Below are 21,496 nucleotides of genomic sequence, written 5' to 3' on the forward strand. Positions count from 1 at the left end.
CCAAACACCAAATTTGCCAGCACCTCGATCTTGGAATTCCCAGTCTCCAGGATTGTGAAAATAAACTTTTGTTGTTTATAAACTACCCAGTATATGATATTTTGTTAGAATAGACCAAATGGAGTAAGACACCAAATAAAATAATAAATTTGTTACAAATAATTTATTTTCAAATTGGTTTTTGTTTATGTAGACTAAACAGTCTAAAATAAGAACCGTATGGTATTTGTTATTCCTGTGTTGTTTTTCTTTTTGCCTTTACAAATTTCTAAATCTTGTTGTAAGATCAAATGTATTTATAAATAAATTAAAAGAAAGGAAAGAAAAGAAAATAGAAAAAGTAAAAAAGTAAGCAACCACTTATAGTGTATACGTTATATATAAAATAAAATTTTTATAAAATTACATATACTGTCTATTTTGGATTTTTTTTCTTAATATATGAAAACCATTTTCCTTTTCCATGAAATATTTCACCACATTTTTTCAATAGTTTCCTAGTACTATATTGTCTGTTAAAAAATGAAAGCTTGACTTTTTTGAAAATTTCTTTATCCTTTGAAACTGTGAGCTTTTATCTATAAAATAGAATTTGTGGGGAGAGAAAGGCAACTAAGGCTGAGCTATGATGGAGTGTCTATGAAAAAGAGTATGTACTTGTCAGTGTAACTAATTCTACTGAGGACTAGAGGACAGTCACAATGTGAAACTATGTTTTACAACTCCAGGGATAAAAATCAGTGAAAGGAAAGGTGAAAATGATGAAAGTCAATGTGGTGACACTGTTAAAGATTTACCTCAATGTGCCTTTGTTGGTAGAACTCACTGTGCCCTCTGCAAACGGAAAAAAAAAAAAAAAAAAAATTGATTCCCTTTATTGCACTCATCTGTCATAGATAATACCCTGTACAAAAAGGTGGAAGGAAGTGGTGAACTTATAATAAGTCTGTGTACACACATACAATAGGACGGCAGTCTGGAAACCCAGCAGGCCTGGGAAATGAGTGGCTGTCATAAAGAGGACAGTGACACTCAACTGAGATCAGTAAGCATGAAGCTCCAAAGAGAGGGGACAGCCAACTTGATCTTTCTTTGTGTGCACACTGTTGAGTATGCCACATGCACCTTCAGACTTGGTGGGGCGTCACAATCAATTGCCAGACAAATGCAACCCACTCTGCCACCAATAGGAGGAAGTAAACTTGTTGTAGCCCTTTAAAGCAGTCCACAGAGAATACATCCCTCCTATAATAATGATAGATGGAGCCTGCCTCTGTCTGACCAAGGGAGTATATTCCAAAGCTACTGAGATCAATGCCTGTGTGTCAGATGTTACTCTTAAAAGCAAAATTTCTAGAAATTTGTGAAGACTAATTCAATTAGGCAATGTCTATAACTTTTTAGCAATCATTACAATAAAGGGACCAGAATGGTTTTTTTTTATGAATTTCCCTTGTTTTATTCTATTATGATTCAGAAAGCACTGATAGTTTTATTTTTCCCTTTCAAACTCTGTATATTGCATATGTACTTACTTTAATGGCAATAAGTTATGTTAAGAAGTTTAACTGCCAGACAGTAACATCTAGCAATGCTAATGCATTGTCTGGTAAATGAAGTAGTGCTAAATTTTCAATCTTTAAATATTTTCTTTCCCTCTGGATGGTCAACTTTTCAGCCTGTCTTAGTCTGTTTGGGCTGCCATAAAAATACCTAGACTGGGTAATTTCTAAACAACAGAAATTGATTGCCCCTAGTCTGGAGACCAAGAAGTCCAAGAGGCAGGAACCAGCAAATTTAGTGTTTGGTGGGGGCCTTTTCCTCATAGATGGAGCCTGCTTGCTGAGTCTTCACATGGCAGAAGGGAAGAACAACCCCCTTGGCCCTCTTTTATAAGGGCACTATTCCCATTTATGAGGCCCTCATGGTCTAATCACCTCCTAGAGACCCCAGTTCTTAATACCATTGCATTAGGTATTAGATTACAATATATGAAAATCAAGGGGAGGAGAAAGCATTCAGACCATAGCACAGCCTGTCACCTAATACTCATGTGTATGTCACTCAGCACTCCCACCTAAATCCCTACTAACTCCACTTTGCATCATTCTGAGACCCTCGGGCAGTCTGAAAACCTCTGTAGAGTCTTCATAGATGTTTCATTCTCTTTGGAGTCTTCATACATGAACAGACCAAAAGGTGGATATCTGAAATATTTTGCAAAAACGGAATGGTGGGCCCCTCTCTTTAAATCGCTGTCATCTTCTCCATCATAGAAGCTGCTTACTCTCCTCCATGTCTTTTTGATGGGTAGAGATTCACTTGATCTCCCTGTGGAGGCTTTCCTCAAGGAAAACAATGTATTCCTCTCTGTGACAGCCCAATATCATTGACACACTGTAATTAAGATATTCCATCATAATTATTGATGAGGAAATACCTGATTTTTCAGAACTGCACACTCTATTTCTTGTACAAACCACGTTTAAATGTTCAAGCCTGTACTCCACCAGAAAATTTGACCATTTAATACACTGAACATTCCTTGACCTTCACGTAGTACAAAGCAAGCCAAAGAGTCTGAATTTACAGTCACACAAAACAAGATGACAAATCAGATATAATTTTCTTCCTTTTGTTTTTGAGGAAAATGTTTAAAATTCTAAAAGAAAGGTGTTTGGGGAATGCTGTTGTCAGAGAAGCAACAGAGGATACATTTATCCAACCTATCATCAGGACAGGGCTCCTTAGAGAGGCTGGTATAGAGGCAAGGTTTTGATAAGGGAATACATGTGGCTTTGTAGACAAGGATTAGAAAGCTATTCTGAACATAAAGTAGAGCCATCCTTTGACAGGAATAAGAGAAAAGAAATAAAAAGGTGGCGAGGGTGAATGGTTTCTCTTTACCCCTTGAAGCTCTCATTGTCCACCTGACAAATCATATCTATCCCATTTTCCAAAGCTCTCCTCAAGGCTCAGGAAAACAACTGAAATCAACTCACATTATTGTATCTGTCACACAATGAGCCTCTCTTTCCCCCTAGATTGTATCTTACAGTTTATGCAAAAGCTAATTTAAGTTTTGAACTGACTAGTTGGAGAACAGGCATACTTCGTATTTTGTGGGTGTGTATATCACATTTGTGAACATACTACATGTTAGGTCATGTGTACACATGGGCTCTGGGAAAGACAGGGCTTATATATAATACTCTGAATTTTTAGTAGTTTCTGATATTTTCTGATGATGTAAGTTTGGGGCAAGTTATTTATTCTCTGCATGTCTCAATTTTCTCCTTTGTAAAATAAAGGTAGTTAAGCTTATGCCAAGAATGTTGTGAGGATTAAATGAGATCATGTTTGGGCAGCCTTTAAAACGTTGACAGATAGTTAGCTATCGATAGATGGTATTTTTATTATTGTTTTTTTCTTGTCAAGATGGAAATTCTCCTCTCTTAAGGAACTTGATCATGAATGATGAGTTCGGAAAATATAATGGTGGGTTCATATTTTGAACACCAATTATTCATGACTTTGGAAAAGCTACTAAAATGTACCTGCTTCTTCCTGGAAAAGGATAAGGTCAAGATATGTAGTTTGAATATGTGGAAATAGGTATATATATATCATCTAATATTGTGAAATTTTTATATTTCCAGTTGGTTCCTTGATAATTTTATTATTATAAACCTGGAATTAGGACTCTGGATATTTAGTAAGTACCCATTAAATAACAGTACTTTAACCTTCAAGAAAAACAGTTTTAAAAAGTGACTTTGATTTAATAAATTGGAATTTCCCTTTCACACTTTGCACACGATCAGTGATCCTGTTTCCCAGATGCTTTGCAATCAGCCCCTTGAACAGGAAGGCGTTATTACTGCTCAGTGAAGTTTGATACAGGAAGACTATTTGGACAGTTTGTGCTTCATTAATACAAGTTTGGTTTGTGAAATCCCCAAGCCTTGTTTTACAAGTCTTCAGATTAAAAATTAATTACAACAATTATCAACAAATATAAAAAGTCAAGAAAATAATGAAAGCCCATCTGTCTGTTTGGCTTTCGAAAGCATAGCACAGTGGCAACAACTGAAAACTACCATATTTTACAGTAAGTTCTAAAAGTAATCCACCATGTATAAATACTCCTACTTCTTTTATAAAAAGCAAACTAAATTATTTCTCAAAACAAATGAACTTTTCATCTATTTGCATAATGCATTCTTATCTCTTAAATAGAAACTGGTCATGTAGCTCACAGAAATTCCCTGGCATAGAAATTTTTGAGATCGTTGATTATTGTTCAGTCCCCATTTGAAGATATCTTGTGCACAAGTACAAGCAAAGCCCTCTCAAAGACTGCTTCTATTGTCATTAAACTTCTAGGACATTTTGACTGTATGTAAGGCATTATACATATGTGTACATGGGAGGAGAAATATGCTAAAATAGATCATTTACATAAGATTAAATCTAATTATATTTAAAATGATCATTCATTGACAAAGAGTGATAATGTGTTCTTTAAACCACCATTGTTTTCAAACGTATTTTATCTCTGGGTATCATACATTTGTCATACATATAAAACCCATGAATATCTAATTTTCCTTTAAATAAAATGAAATAATAAATACAATAAAGATACAACTGAAGAAATAACTCTTTTGTAGTCAGAGAAAAAGTAAAATTTTTCAAATCAGTAATTTCATGGATTTTGTATTTATTACCAAAATATTCTACTTCCCCAAAAGAAATCCTTTGAATATTAAAGAGATGTAATTAATGAAAAGGGAAACTAATAAATATGTCAGAAACAATTTACTATTAGTTTGTATGTATTCCAAATGTCTCAACCAAAATTCAAATTAACTTTCAAAATTAGATTATTAAGTTCAAAAAAAGATTGTCCTCACAGTTATAGAAAAAATTACCACTGGTTTCTAATATCTAGAAATCTAACAACTTTTTTTAAAGATGTTGGCTTAATTTTCAAAGAAATTTAAGTATTGATCAGTGTAACATCCAATTGGCTAAATATGAATTAATTTTCTACATGGATCAAATATAGACTTTTTAACTCACAATTAATTTACAATAAATATTACCTAAATTGAAGTTTTAAAAACTGAATGGTACAGTGTTAAAGAACTAGTGAGAAAAGCAAAAGAATGGCCAGAAGGTAAATAAGTTTCCCTGAAAAATCCTCCTGCTAAAATACAACCATAGTTTGGATAAATTAAAACAAATTTGGTTTTTAACAAATTGCTGTGTTTGCTAAAATAATGGAAATTTCTAAACTGAGAAAAAGTAGCTAGCTGAAACTTGAGCAGAATCAATAAGCAGTAGAGGTAAATGGAGCAGGGAATTTTAAGGGAGATTTACCTTGAGGCAGATGCCTTCATCCGCTCTGTCATCCAGGGACTATGCCTTAGGGCTCTGGCAAGATTGGGGCAGAACTTGAAACTCTTGGTTAATCATAAATTCATTGAAAGGAGCTAAGTGGTCCCATACCAGTATTGAGCCAGGAACTTGCAGAATGCAAAACTTCTATAAAGTAGAAGGTGTCCCATTTATGCCCTCAGAATTCCTGCGAATTAGGTTCAGTAAGACATGAATCCACAATGAAAATGAAATAAGCAAACATAGAAATGAGCATCTATAAGTGATGGTCAACAGAAATAAAGACAAACAGAATTAAGTAACCCTGCCCAGGCATAGTGGCTAACTCCTGTAATCTCAGCACTTTGGGAGGCCAAATCAGGAGGATTGCTTGAGACCAGAAGTTTGAGACCAGTCTGGGCAACATAAGGAGACCCCATCCCTACAAAACAAAAAAAAAACAAGTAGCCAGGCATGGTGTTGCGCTCCTGTAGTCTCAGCTGCTTGAGAGGCTGAGATGGGAGGATCACTTGAACCCAGGAGGTGAGGCTGCAGTGAGTCATAATTGCACCACTGCACTCCAGCTTGGGTGACAGAGTGAGACCTTGTCTAAAAAAAAAAAAAAAAAAAAAAAAAAAAAAAAAAAAAAACCAGATAATGTTTGATTTTGATTTCAGAAGTTAAAACTGAAATGGAATTAAAATTATTAAAACTACCTGAAACAATGGAAAGTTTGAATAGTTCTGCAGTCATTAAATACATTTATTTATTCAATTAAAATTCTACCATAAAGAAAGCCCCAGACCACGGGGATTTTACAAATAAAATCTACCAAACTTTTGGATAACAATAACAATTTCACATGTTTTCCCTCTAATTATAGAAAGAGGACCCTCTCAACTTGTTTATGACATAAAATAATATAAGGAGAAGATTAAGAAGAGAAAAAGTCACCCTCATTCATGAACACAGATAGAAAATATTTAAAAGTTCTTTGCAAATAAACCTCCATGGTATATTAAATGAAGTTGAATTTACACCAGAATGTTTTAGACTGATAAGATTTCAAAATATAATGCACCACAAGGACAGAATATAGGAGAAAATTCAGAAGGCCATCTAAATACCTATAGACAAAACATTTACAAAATTGAACACCCTTCATTATAAGAAACATGTTTACAATGCAAAATGGAAAAGAGAACATTCTCAATCTGATAGAGGGCATTTATATCAGACTAAATATCATTCTTTTTTTTCCTTTGAGACAGAGTCTCACTCTGTCGCCCAGGCTGGAGTGTAATGGTGCAATCTGAACTCACTGCAGCCTACACCTCCTGGGTTCAAGAGATTCTCCTGCCTCAGCCTCCCGAGTAGCTCATATTACAGGTGTCTGCCACCATGCCCGGCTAATTTTCGTATTTTTAGTAGAGATGGGGTTTCACCATGTTGGCCAGGCTGGTTTGGAACTCCTGAGCTCAAGTGATCTGCCTGCCTCGGCCTCCCAAAGTGATGAGATTACAGGCGTGAGCCACTTCACCCTGCATGAATATCATTCTTAATGAAGAAATCACAAAGAAAAATGTTGTTAACATCAGAAACAATGCAAAAATGCATCTTACTATCACTTCTATCCAACACTGTACAAGAGGCCTTAGACGGCAAAGTAAGAAAACAACGAGAAAAGACATAAAGAATGAAAAGAAACAAACAGAAATAAACTTATTTCCTAATTACAGATGTTATACCTGCCTATGATTGTCTACATACCAAATCTAAAATAATCTACAAATTGATATAATTAATAAAAGAGCTGCTGAGGCCTCAACAAGGTAATTAAATATAGACTGAATAGAAAATATAAATTGCATTTTCTATGTACTAACCACCAATAATAACAGAATAAAAAACATCTCTATCAAATTCTTCAGTAACTCACTCATAAATCTTATTCTCAGTAAAAATGTCTTTGATTACTTTATTTAAAACTAACACCCACTACCCAGATCACTACTACCAAGATCACCACAATTCTGCTTCCCTGTTTTTTCTTTTTGATAGTTCTTTTCACTGTTTTATTTATTTTGTGTATTATTCATCTCCCTCAGCTAGAATGAAAAGTCTATGAAAGAAAAATTTTTTTTCTGTTTTCTTTCTTAATGTTTTAAATGACTCTTTCCTGGGACCCAGCACAGTATGTGACACATAACAGAAATTCAAAAAGAATTAGTTGAATAAATGAATATATATACAACTGTATATGCAGTATTTATAATATCAACAAAATATAAAGTACCAACTAATTTTGTAGCAAAAGATGAAGAATCTTATAGAGAAAATTATACAATTTCAAAAGTAGACATACAAGTGATGATCTATACCAAGTTTACAAATAGATGTTCTCAATATTGAAAGATATAATGAATGTCTAAATGAATCTTGTAGATTCAAGGCAATTTTAACCAAATTCCAGCAGCATTTTTAAGAAATGTGTCTAATTTTAACATTTCCACGAAAGATTAAAAGCTTATGAATAGCCAGAATCCTTCCAAAGATAAAAGAGGACAGAAGATGATACAGGAGCTTGCCTTTTAGATTAATACTTTTAGTAAATATGTCTTGTGATGAATATAGAAAAGTTGACTAGTAGAATAGAGTAGATAACTCAGAAATAGCTCATTACATACATGGAATATTAAAATCTCACATGTGATATTAGAAATCACTGTAGAAAAAGTGAACTATCCCAAAAATTGTGCTGAAACGTTGCTTTTCCAAATTGAAAAAATACATAAAATGAGACCTTTCTGTTTTCATTATACACACAAATATATTCCAGAAGAATTATAGATATAAATGTGAATGACATATTTTAATACATATAGAATCATATATAGGAAAACACATTTTCACCTTTAAAAATGGTAGTTTTTGTTTTTTTTTTTTTTTTTTTTGAGACAGAGTCTTGCTCTGTTGCCCAGACTAGAGTGCAGTGGCATGATCTCAGCTTGCTGCAACCTCTGCCTCCTGAGTTCAAGCAATTCTTCTGCCTCAGCCTCCCCCATAGCTACAGGCACATACCACCATGCCCAGCTAATTTTTGTATTTTTAGTAGAGATGGGGTTTCACCATATTGGCCAAGCTGGTCTCGAACTCCTGACTTCGTGATCTGCCCGACTCAGCCTCCCAAAGTGTTGGGATTGCAGGCGTGAGCCACCGCACCCGGCCCTATAAATGGTAGAATTTTTTAAACAAACCCACAAAAACTTTGAATATGAAAAATATTTATGAATGCAATATAAACCAACAACTTCTGTTTATCAACAGATACTACAATTAAAGTGATCATTTATGTCATATATTAAGAGAATAAAATTAATAACCTCATACATGAAGAATTACAAATCACTGAGGAAAGACAATGTTATAATAAAAAATAAAGGACAAAAGAATTGATAGCCATACTTTAGTAGAGGAAACAATAATAGTAAACAATCAAATAAAAGGATGCTATACCTCATTAGTAATCAGAGAAATATGTTAGGATGCAAAGCAGATAATATTACACTCACTAAATAGACAAAATGATAAGTATTGTTAGGTTATTGTTAGGTTGTGGAGTAATGTGAATTCTATTTTAGTGTCAATAAATACATAAATTGGTTTAATAATTTTGAGAACTAGTTTAGTATAGATTATTTGGTAGATTATTTGGTTCCTGGGACCTAGAACAGTGTGTGACACATAATAGAAATTCAAAAAGAATTTGTTGAATAAATGAATACATATACAAATGTATATGCAGTATTTATAATATCAACAAAATATAAAGTACCAACTCATTTTATAATTAAAGATGAAGAATCTTATAGAGAAAGGTAGACGTACAAGTAATAGTATAGATTATTTAGTAAATTTGATCATATCCACACTCTAGTACTCATGAATTCCACTTCCAGATATGTGATCTAGAAATCACTTGACATGTACCATAGACATCTGCAAAAATATTCATAGCCTTATTGTTAATAATAATAACCCAAACTTCTATTGACTGGAAATCAATAAACTGTGGTATACTTAGCTAATAAAATGTTATAAATAAGTTAAAGAAGAGATAGTTATAAGCAATAAAATGGATAAGTCTTAGTAACATAGTGATGAGAGAAAACAAGTTCCAAAAGACTACATACAATATGATACCATTATTATAACACTTTGTCTAAAGTAAACATATTTAAACTATGTATTCTGCAGCATAACTTTCATATGTGGGACTACAGAAGGTCTAGTGTATCGAACAGGGAAGGAGCATACAGATGATGCGATGGTATTAGTGATGTTGACATTTAAAGTTGGCTGATAAATTATTTTAGGTATATTTGAAAGTTTTATTACGCTATTATATACATTATCAAATATTACATAGTATAAAAGAAAATATAAACAAAACTCCAGTAAAAAAAAAAAAAAAATTTCCAGTATTCCAACAATTGGAAAGTTACGTAAATATTTTTATTTGTTAACATTTTCTAAAAGATACCAAACATCAAGTTTTAAGAAACTTTATTTTATTATGGGATATATAAACTGTGTAATAAGATAAAAGTTGATATTTCTCTATTATTTAGACATGATTAAAGGAATTAGAAATGATTTATTGAGTCTTTTAAAGAAAAATATCCTAAGGAAGACATGATTTCATCACCAAAGTTTCACCTTATGAGTTATGGAATACCTTAGGAAGATCACTGATTTTAAGATAGTTGTACATATATTTTAATAGAAAAATGAAGTAGTACTGGAAATCAAAGTTAAGAAGCAATGTGGGGATTTTCTTTAATAGCCCCTTATGTTTTTGTAAAGGTAGAAGGATTGATTGCATTAAACATTTTTATTATTACTGGTTGCTGGCATCTGAAATGGCCCCATTGTAAGATAAATTCCATAAAACTTTGGAAAAACAACAACATAATTATAAAAGATATGTGCAAATGATCAATGAAATAACAAAGTCAATTATTCATACATTACACAGAATCAAAGTGCATTATCAAATGCAGCAGAGATCCCCAGTATCTTAAGTTGCAGGAATGACTCCAAAACAAACAAATACTGTGGAAAAAATTTACACAACAAAATCATCATACAAATGCAAGTAAAATAAGGTATCTCTCAGCTATACTCTGTGTAACTTATACTTTGTGACCCTTGGTCTCCTCTTTCAATATAATCTTGAAGCTACAGGAAACCAATCTTTTATTTCTTTGTTATGAAAATCACCCCAAACTAAGCTTTTTTTTTTTTTTTTTTTTTTTTTTAACCAAACAGTAAAACCAGCTTTCTTTATTTTAATTCTGTCTTGGTACAACTTCCTTCCTTTATCACACAGACAGTGGGTTCTATAGCAACCTTTTCCCACCTTTTGAATGATTGAGCCTCTGGGTCAAAGAGTTGCTCCTCTTGCCAGATCCACTCCAATTAAGAACCATGGCTCTTTTTATGAGCAAGGCTCTTTGTTATGTGAATAAAATGGTGACACTATAATGTAACTAATAGATGATATTTTATCATACACGGACATTGAGATTGGGCTGGAGAGAGAACAGACCAGAGTAAGAGAATTTTAGAAAGGATGTCATGTTTTGAACAGAATACAAAATTGTGTTTCATAAAGAGTTCTTCTTAGGGTACAAGATATCTCAGAAGATGAATAAAATAAAGAGAAAACACAATAGAAAAACAATCAAGCAATAGTTGTGCAAGAAAAATGTAAGTTCCAATTCACAGCATAATAAAACAAAGTGTTTACATTGTCAGTATTTGTAAAAAAAGAATTCAGTGTGCTTTAATGCATATTATCTTACCTGTAGAAAAAAGTAAATGGAAGATTCCTTTCAGATTTTTTTTTTTTTTTTTTTTTTTTTTGAGATGGAGTCTCGCTCTGTCACCCAGGCTGGAGTGCAGTGGCCTTATCTCAGCTCACTACAAGCTCTGCCTCCCAGGTTTACGCCATTCTCCTGCCTCAGCCTCCCAAATAGCTGGGACTACAGGCGCCTGCCACCTCGCCCGGCTAGTTTTTTTTTTGTATTTTTAGTAGAGACGGGGTTTCACCGTGTTAGCCAGGCTGGTCTCGATCTCCTGACCTCGTGATCCGCCCGTCTCGGCCTCCCAAAGTGCTGGGATTAGAGGCTTGAGCCACCGTGCCCGGCCTCAGATATAGTTTTGATAAAGCATCACAAAGGACATTCAATCAGATTTTGCAGAAAGGAACATACTAAAAGGCAAATATTTATGCATTCAGAGGCCTGCTCCAATTTTTACAGGAAAAAGGAAATATAGATAGTAATGGAAATTTTATTTCCAAGAAGAAAAAGCACAACAGAAGATTGATTTGGGAGCAAGGAGGCAAAATGAACTATAGCAGATGTAACATTGAAAGCTTCTTCCTCCCAAAATCTTGGATGAAGGAAGACCAGAAAGAGCAACTTCACAACAGGTACCACCAGCCCTTTCTAACACTGGCTGTATGTACTTCTGTAAAAATGGCTATGTGTCAAACAGTGGAGAAATATAATCATTATTTTTAGAAATTTTTAGACATTTTCTATTTCCTAGCTGACTATCATAATTTATTTCCCACAGGGTTGTTCATCATCCATAAAAATGGTGTAGGATTTGTGAAGCAATCTTGAGTTTCTATCCTATGGGACATTTTAGTGTAGAACCAGAAGAAATGTACAGTGATTTCAGTGATTTGATTTGATTTTCCTTTTATTCAACCTGGAAAAGAAAACTATTTGTTGACAAATTGTATTGAAGACACTTAGCATAGAATCATAATTGCAAGGGCTTTATTTTTAATCTCCTGAAAGCTTAAAAGTTTGGAGGTCGTTTGATAGCTTAAATGCTATCAATTAGTCTGTGGTGTTCAAAAAGAGACAGCCAAATACTGCAAGGGAAATGGGGTGGAATGGGGGTTTACTAGAAGAATGCAGCTGAGAGTAGATTTGATTTTTGCTGCATTGTGCTGTAGACTCTGTCAGAAGTAGATCTTTGTATTTTGCCTGAAAAAGCACATAAATAGCTGTGACACTGGAGATTAGAAACGAACCCCCATTGCTGCTAAAGTGTTAGTTTGGATTCATATGCCAGGCAGATTATATTCCTGTAATTTTTGTATGAAATGTTGAGCCTGAGAAAGCAAGTTGTTAGCAAGGGATTTTTCTCTAGTCCCATGGAACTAATATTCACAGGGCCTTAAGTAATTTGCATTTGCAAAATTAGACTACGTCAATGCATTATCAGTTGACTGGTCTTTTTTTTTTTTTTTTTTTTTTTAAGACAGAGTCTCGCTCTGTCACCCAGGCTGGAGTGCAGTGGTGCGTTCTCAGCTCCCTGCAACCTCCACCACCCTGGTTCCAGCCATTCTCCTGTCTCAGCCTCCCGAGTAGCTGGGATTACAGGCACTTGCCAACACATCCAGCTAATTTTTTGTATTTTTAGTAAAGACAGGGTTTCACTGTGTTAGCCAGGATGGTCTCGATCTCTTGACCTCAATATCCGCCTGCCTCGGCTTCCCAAAGTGCTGGGATTACAGGTGTGAGCCACTGCATCTGGCCTATTTCTAACACAATTGCCAAGCTGCTTTTACCAGTTGAAAAGAGTAAAAAGTTAAACAAAACCACAAATAACATACAAACATAACTGAGTGCAGTGCCACATGCCTGTTGTTCCAGCTACTCATGAGGACAAGGTAAGAGGATCTCTTGTGACCAGGAATTTGAGCTCAGCCTGAGAAACATAGCAAGACCCTCATCTCTAAAAAAATTAAAAGTTAAAATAAAAAAAATACAAACAGAACAATGGAACAATGACAATAGAGCGAGTTATCTATTTTCTATTTTCTTCTGCTATTTTTTCTCAGAAAACTAGGGATAATTCAGGAAGATTTTCCAAATTTCTGGGTGTTGAATCTATGTCAATCAAAGATGGTGGTACTTTGTGTTGTATTTATTAGAATCTTATTCCACTGTTCCCACAGAGCTTTAAAACAAGAGAAAGAGAACAGAGTAAGCAAACTTGCGCTTAAATTCTGGCTTTGTCTCTGTCTCTTCTCAGCTGGAGCATCTGGGATAACTTTTTTCTCTAAGCTCAATTTTCTTATTTGTAATGTAGGTGTATTCATCTGTTCTTATGCTGCTACTAAAGAAATACCCAGGACTGGATAATTTATGGAGGAAAGAGGTTTAATTGACTCACAGTGCAGCATGGCTGGGGAGGCCTCAGGAAACTTACAATCATGACAGAAGGGGAAGAAAATCTGTTCTTTCCATTGCAGCAGGAAGCAGAAGAATGAGAACTGAAGGAAGGGGGAAGCCCCTTATAAAAACTTCTGATCTTATGAGAATTTACTGACCATCATGAGAATGGCATAGGGGAAACCACTCCATGATTCAATTACCTCCCACTGGTCCTTCCCACACCACCTGGGGATTATGGGAACTATAATTTAAGATGAGACTAAAATAGGGACACAGCTAAATCATATCAGTAGTGTAGTAAATAATATAGGCTAGATATGTAGCCACTGTATTTTGTGTACAGTAAAAGCTGATATATACAATGTTTTTAGGCTTAAAATCAGTGTGCTGTGTTAAATTTTCTATTAGGGTAAATACAATACCTTCTTAAGATCATAAATATTCTAAGCATTAAATGGGAAAAAATGATTAGAAGCTAAAGACAGACTAAGATGTATTTGGTTGCTAATTGGGTGGTATATGTCTAAGAGTGATATTGTCTGGTTAATTTCAGTATCAATTGTATGGCTGTAATAGCTAATATTTATTGTGTACTTAGTCCTTTAAATGTATAATGTAGTATAAATTAAATCAACAAATCCTCAAAAGAACCTTAGGATGTAAGTACTATTAATATCTTGTTTTCACATAGGAAGAAATGGAAGCACCAAAATGTTAAGTAATCTGCCCTCAATCTGGCAGCGACTGAGTCCATGCTTGAATTCCAATCCCAGTAGGCTGGCACCAGTCTGGTAACAACCATGCCCTATGACCTTTCCATGTATTTTTCCCAGTACAGATTAGATGCATATCGATGATGTACAAATTGAATAATCACACTTCAGGTGGGTTCAAATTAGGGTGAAGATTAGGGTTACATCTAAAATGAAGTATTTTCCATATATTGCTATGCTTCAGTTTCTGGTGTGGTATCAGCAAATGTTTAACAGTCACCTTTATCGGTTTTTAAATCTTATACTAATATTGAGCCAAAAAGATGAGAATATATTTTTTTCTGATATTTAAGAGTTCACAATTGGGAGGCAGGGTGTCTCACATCTGTAATCCAAGCACTTTGGGAGGCTGAGGCAGGCAGATTGCCTGAGTTCAGGAGTTCAAGACCAGCCTAGGCAACATGGTGAAACCCCATCTCTACTAAAATGCAAAAATCAGCCAGGTGTGGCTGCACATGCCTGTAATCTCAGTTACTCAGGAGACTGAGGCAGGAGAATTGCTTGAACCCAGGAGGCAGAGGTTGCAGTGAGCCGAGATTGTGCTGCTGCACTACAACAGCGAGATTGTGCTGCTGCACTTGCTCTGTTGCCTAGATGCAGAACAAGACTCTGTTTCCAAAAAAAAAAGTTCACAGTCGACTCATTTACTTTGAAGTCCTTGGGGGATGAATAATTCCCCCTTGAGCTCAAGTGAAAGTCATGCTACTTTTGCATGAGTGTCATCAGATAATATTTAGTCTGATTAACTGGTGACTGAAAGGCTGATGGATAGGAAGAAGGAAAGGGTAGGGAAAGGGTGGGAATGGACTGTACCCATTTCAAAGAAAGGAAGATGAGAAGAGGGATGATTAAGAAAGGATCCTGGGAGTAAGGCATCCATAGGCGAAAATCCTGGAGGACTTGGACAACATGATATTTTGGGACATGGTCAGTGTCCAGCAGTGTTTTATGCCAGGACTATACTGTATGAACTATGTACAAGATATATAGTATGCACCCAAAGACCAATGGGATACCACCACCCCCCAACATGCCAGTAGAAGGAGCCCACCATTTGAGGAAGTTTGAGATCAGTTATCTCTCATACTTGAGAATATTAACTTTTCCAAGGGAAGACATTTCTTTCTCTTTTCTCTTCTCACTTTTAAAAAAAGAAGACGCGCACTTTCTTGATGGTTTATATTGAAAAAATCACTTAACATCACCCTCCATGCCCTACCTCATTCTAGCCCCTGCCTGAAAAATCAGAATGAGCTCCCCAAAGTGGGGGCATAAAACAGCGTTTAGTAAAGCCACCTTCTGAGGGGACACTGAAAAAGGAAATCAACAAACATTTTGAATGGTGTTTATGTCAACATTCATAAAAGAAAACTAACTAAAATTAACTAAGTAAAATGTGATAGCCTTTTAAAATTAAAATTCTAACTAAAATACGATGGTCTTTCCTATGTCTTAGCACCATCATTAAAAATGGGAGTTTGGTCTTAGCAAATACTCAAGTTGAAAGATAAATGGTAAAACATTAGTGGTCTCAGTATCTAATGACAAAAATCCAAGACCAAATAATTAATGCCACTTTAGTACGACTATGTTCTGGCCATTGGGACAGAGCTGTTTAATGGTCTAGGGAGACAGCAGCTATGTTTTAGATAACAGAAACACGGGTAGTACCTTATTTGTATGTCATATTTTCCATTGCAGACTTTTTTGTTATTCATAGTTGGGTTAGAGTATGATCCTAAGATTTCAATCAATGTTAAATGTCTCTGAATAAGTTAATTTGATTTACAGTGGGTGGAAATGAAACAAAATTAAAGATCTGATATGGTTTGTCTATGTCCCCACCCAAATCTCATCTTGAATTGTAGCTCCCATAATCCCCCTTTGTCATGAGAGGTAATCAAATCATAGAGGTGTATTTTTCCCTTGCTGTTCCTGTGATAGTGAATAAGTCTCATGAGATCTGATGGTTTATAAAGGGCAATTCCCCTGCACACACTCTCTTGTCTGCCACAACATAAGATGTGTTTTTGCTCCTCCTTCACCTTCCACCATAATTGTGATGCCTCCCCAGCCATACAGAACTGTGAATCCATTAAACTTCATTTTATTTATAAATTACTCAGCCTCAGTATTTCTTCATAGTAGTATGAAAATGAACTGATATGCTAAATTGGTATGGACAGTGGAAGATATCCAAAAACATGGAATATTTTGGAACTGGGTAACAGGCCGAGGTTGAAACAGTTTGGAAGGCTCAGAAGAAGACGTGGAAGATGTGGGAAAGTTTGGAGTTTCCCAGAGACTTGTTGAATGGTTTTGACCAAAAAGTCCAGGAGAGGCAGTCTCAAATGGAGTTGAGGAACTTACTGGAAACTGGAGCAAAGGTGATTCTTGCTATGTTTTAGCAAAGAGACTGGCAGCATTTTGCCCCTGACTTAGACATGTGTGGAACTTCGAACTTTAGAGAGATGATTCAAGGTATCTGGCAGAAGAAATTTCTAAGCAGTAAAGTGTTAAAGAGGAGACTTGGGTGCTCTTAAAGGCATTCAGTTTTATTCATTCACAAAGATATGGTTTGGAATTGGAACTTATGTTTAAAAGGGAAGCAGAGCATAAAAGTTCAGAAAATTTGCAGCCTGACAATTCAACAGTAAAGAAAAACCCATTTTCTGAGAAGAAATTCAAGCTGGCTGCAGAAATTTGCATAAGTAAGGAGCAGCCAAATGTTAGTGCCAAGACAATGGGGAAAATAATGTCTCCAGGGCATGTCAGAGGTCTTCACAGCAGCCCCTCCCATCATAGACCAGGAGGCCTAGGAGTGAAAAATGGCTTCATGGGCCAGTCCTAGGGCCTTGCTGCTTTGTGCAGTCTCTGGGCTTGGTGCCCTATGTCCCAGCCATGGCTGAAAGCAGTCAATGTACAGCTCAGGCAGTAGCTTTAGAGGGTGCAAGCCCCAAGCCTTGGTGGCTTACGCATGGTGTTGGGCCTGTGGGTGCACAGAAGTCAAGAATTGAAGTGTGAGAACCTCCACCTAGATTTCAGAGGATGTATGGAAATGCCTTTTTCTTTATAAATTACCCAGTCTCGGGTATTTCTTCATAGTAGTATGAAAATGGATGAATACAAGACACTAACACAAACCAATGCAACATTCTGACCTTAGACAATTGGTTTTTTAATAGCATAATAATAATCCTCAAAAAGCAGGAAGGCCAGTTGGTTGCAGTTAGTCTTGTTTATTCTGAGTTCTGTTTATAGGATACAAAATGCAAGGAGAATTGGACAATTATCCATCTGATTTGATCAGTGTAGACAGCCAAACCAGTTAATTCAGCAGGGAAATAGAGCCCTGACTAGCTACACTGATCAAATCAAGAGAGTAACTGCCAGATCTCCCTTCATTTTATGCTGAGTAGATGCTGCCTTGGGGAATGGCTGAGATTCAAAGGCTCTGACTGTTTGAAGTCCCCCTAAAGTCTGTTAATTGGGACTCTTTGGACAGTTACAATTGTACAGCCTGGGTTGGTTGGCTAACCAGTTCTCAGACACAATAAATTCAGCTACCTTAAAATGGCAAAAAAAAAAAAAAAAAAAAAAGAGATCTTTATAAAATAATTATTATAATAGACTGATTTTGCTGTTAAAAAGGAAATAAAACAAACTTGCATTTGGAATAGTTGTAATTCTTTCATTTGGTAAGGCAGCTGGGAAATGTAAAAATGAATTTTTCAGTTCAGAGTAGTGTTTCATGTCTGAGTCCTGTAAGCACAGGGTCACATGATAATTCCTTCAGTCAGCACCAAGGTTTATTAATATTAGCAGTTAACAGAAGACTAAACAACAATTTTGGGAGTACATTCTAACTTTATCCCTAAAAATTAATATGGTAACATTTTTCAGGAACATATCAAATTATTTTTCAAAGAAACTGTCTTCTTCATAAAATAACAAGAAGAGAGAGTGAGCAGACAGTGCTGGGTAGAAGTCAACAAAGTTAAAGAAAGATGTTCAGGGTGAATGAAACTAACAGAATTCAATGCAGGTAGTTGACGGGCCATATGTCTGAGTTTATTACCAAGAATAGTTAATTCTAGTACAAAACACAGATTCCAGTCAAGAATTGATTAGACTCTTCTTTGCATATTTGGATGTTCACACACACACACACACACACACACACCACACACACGCACTCCCTCTGTTGCACTCAATTTTATGCCCTCATTTCCCTCAATATTAATACCACCAAAACAAACACATATAGTAGTTCTTTAATTAAACTCTGTAAGTCTTCATGCCCACTAGATTATTGGGACAGAGGAATGGGTAACTTTGATATAATCTTTCCTGGATGATTTCCAATGGAGATGGTATTTCTGTGTACCTGAATAGTAAATTAGTCCCTATTACATCTCAGAAGGCTTGATCAGAACTGAATCCACTCCCATAAAATAGCAAAATCAAACAACTATATTTATTCATTTGCAGTGTAGTTGATCATCTCCTAAAGACTATGGGACTAATTCAACTTCACCTAGAATCTGGATATATTTAAGTTATTTCCAGAGTTTCTCAGTGTCAAAAGGAGTAGAAAGAGAAGCAAGAAGAACCGAGAAGAAAAATGGAAGGAAGAGAAGGAATAAAGGAGGGAGAAAAGGAGGGAGGGAGTCAGGAAAAAATAGACAAAGTAAGAAAAAAAATGTTAGAGAAGGGTAACTTCTCATAAAGGAACAAATTAACCATTCATTTCACCAAATGTTTATTGAGCACCTATTAAAATTCAGCATTGCTTTAAATATATGAAGCATATAAAGGATACAATAAAGCATAATTTATACCTGTCTATATAGTATTTATTAGCCATACATTTTCATTTCTTTAATACAACAACCCAGTGAAATTATTATTATTACCATTGTCATTTCATAGATGAGAAATTTGCAGCTCAGGGAAATTAAGTTACTTGAACAAAATTGCTCAACAAACTTGCTTACAAAGTTGATAAAAAATGCATCCTGATTTCAAGGAACCTTCACAAAGAATTAACTAGCAATGAAACTAGTAACACTATGGCATTAGGAAATCTGACACTATGAATGAGTCCACTATGAGTATGGACTTACCAGCAATAAGATTTCAGAAGCAGAAAAGATCCGTAAATATTTTATGCCAAAGCCAGGGCTTGAGGACAAGCAATAGAAATGTCTGGGAATAGGATAAGCAGATAAAGCATAGAAACCATTTTGGTTAAGAGAAATACTGTGAGCAGAAGTGCTGACTAGTTCCAAATTTATAACACTGGAGGAATGATTTGCTAAAGTTTTCTGGGAGTGAACGGTAAAAGGAATAAAGGGTTAAAGAGATTGTGCTTCAATATCTAGGTGATGGATAGGCATTAAAAGTTTTGAGCAGGGAATGGACATGAAGAAAATTGAGTTTGGGAGAAGGTCAACTTGGCCACAGTCTGCAATATATATTTTAAAAAAGAAAGAGATTAGAGGCAGAAGTATTTGTTAGGAGACTACCAGGATATGTTTCCCTAAAGTAATCGAGACTGCCCTGAGGATATTTCCCTAAAATAATGGAATTTTCCCTGTAGGCTTCCTCAAGCAGGGATGGAGGGTCAGGGAGGATAATTCAAACTTACAAAATTATAAAACTAGGAGTTTATTTTATGAGATTATTCCACCTATTCTGTAATAGTTTATATAAGAAATATCGCATTTATAAAGGCCCCGAGAATTCACAGGTATTATGAGGGGAATCAGTATTCACTGTTAAAAGGTGTGGAAGAACTGGTGGATGAGGAAAGAATAAAAAAACTAAAGCAAGGCAGCACTCCCAGCTACTCCAAGGCAGAAGCAGGAGGATTGCTTGAGCACAGGAGTGTGGGGATAGAGTACACTATGATCACGCCTGTGAATAGCCACTGTACTCCAGACTGGGCAACATAGGGAGATCCTGGAAAAAAAAGAAAAAAGGAAAAAGGCAGGAAGGGAGGGAGGGAGGGAGGGATGGAGGGAGAAAGGGAAGGAAGGAAAGAAGAAAGGAAGGGAAGGAAGGAAGGAAAGAAGGAAGGAAGGAAGGAAGGAAGGAAGGAAGGAAGGAAGGAAGGAAGGAAGGAAGGAAGGAAGGAAGGAAGGAAAAACTAACTAAAACTAGAACAAAACAAAGAAAATCCTGCATTTAACAGTGTAACTGGTGACTGAGAGATGTGAGAAGAGTCTGAATGTAAAATCCCACAGAAGGGGAATCCTTTCACCAGAAGACTAACAGAAGCAAATAAAGGAGCATGACATGAAGACCACAGGGTATGTGACCTGACACCCAAAACTATTGGAAGATGGAGTAGGCTCCCAAGGGAAGCTGAGGAAATTTCATCAGCCAGGACATTTAAGGTGAGCCCGAACAAAGCTCCAACCATCTGCTGAGAGAGTAGCTAGGCCTCTGCATGAAAAGACAGGATGGTTGCACATTCTGCAGATGTATCCCAGAACTTTAAGTAAAAAAAAAAAAAAAAAGACAAGACAGGATAGTCATGTGTCTCATTCCACCTCTAATATATTTGACTCCTCATTGGTTTAAATTGAACATGAAAATAACATTTCTCATGCTGACAGCACTTTTCATGTCTCCCAAACAGGTAGAGTACTCTCAGACATATATACCCCTTTCCTCAATCCTCATAAATGCTGTTTACATTTTTATCACCTTCTCAAAGCCTCAAGCATCCCCCTTATCCTTTACTGTTGACCTGGCCACCTATACCTATATTCAGAAAATTAATTTCTTTCCTTCTTTCTTTCTTTCTTTCCTTCCTTCCTTCCTTCCTTCCTTCCTTCCTTCCTTCCTTCCTTCCTTCCTTCCTTCCTTTCTCTCTCTCTCTCTCTCTCTCTCTCTCTCTCTCTCTCTCTCCCCCAACACGTCCCCTCCCATTTCTCAAACACAAACACACACACACACACACACATTCCTTACTTACTTCCTCCTTGTGGCACACACTGTTGGTTACTTACCCAGTCATCAATCATTTTCATGCCTACAGAATCCAAATTTTTTCAGGGGCTGGGTAGT

The sequence above is a fragment of the Macaca mulatta genome, chromosome 7, assembly GCF_049350105.2.
Source record: "Macaca mulatta isolate MMU2019108-1 chromosome 7, T2T-MMU8v2.0, whole genome shotgun sequence".
Classification (NCBI taxonomy): domain Eukaryota; kingdom Metazoa; phylum Chordata; class Mammalia; order Primates; family Cercopithecidae; genus Macaca; species Macaca mulatta.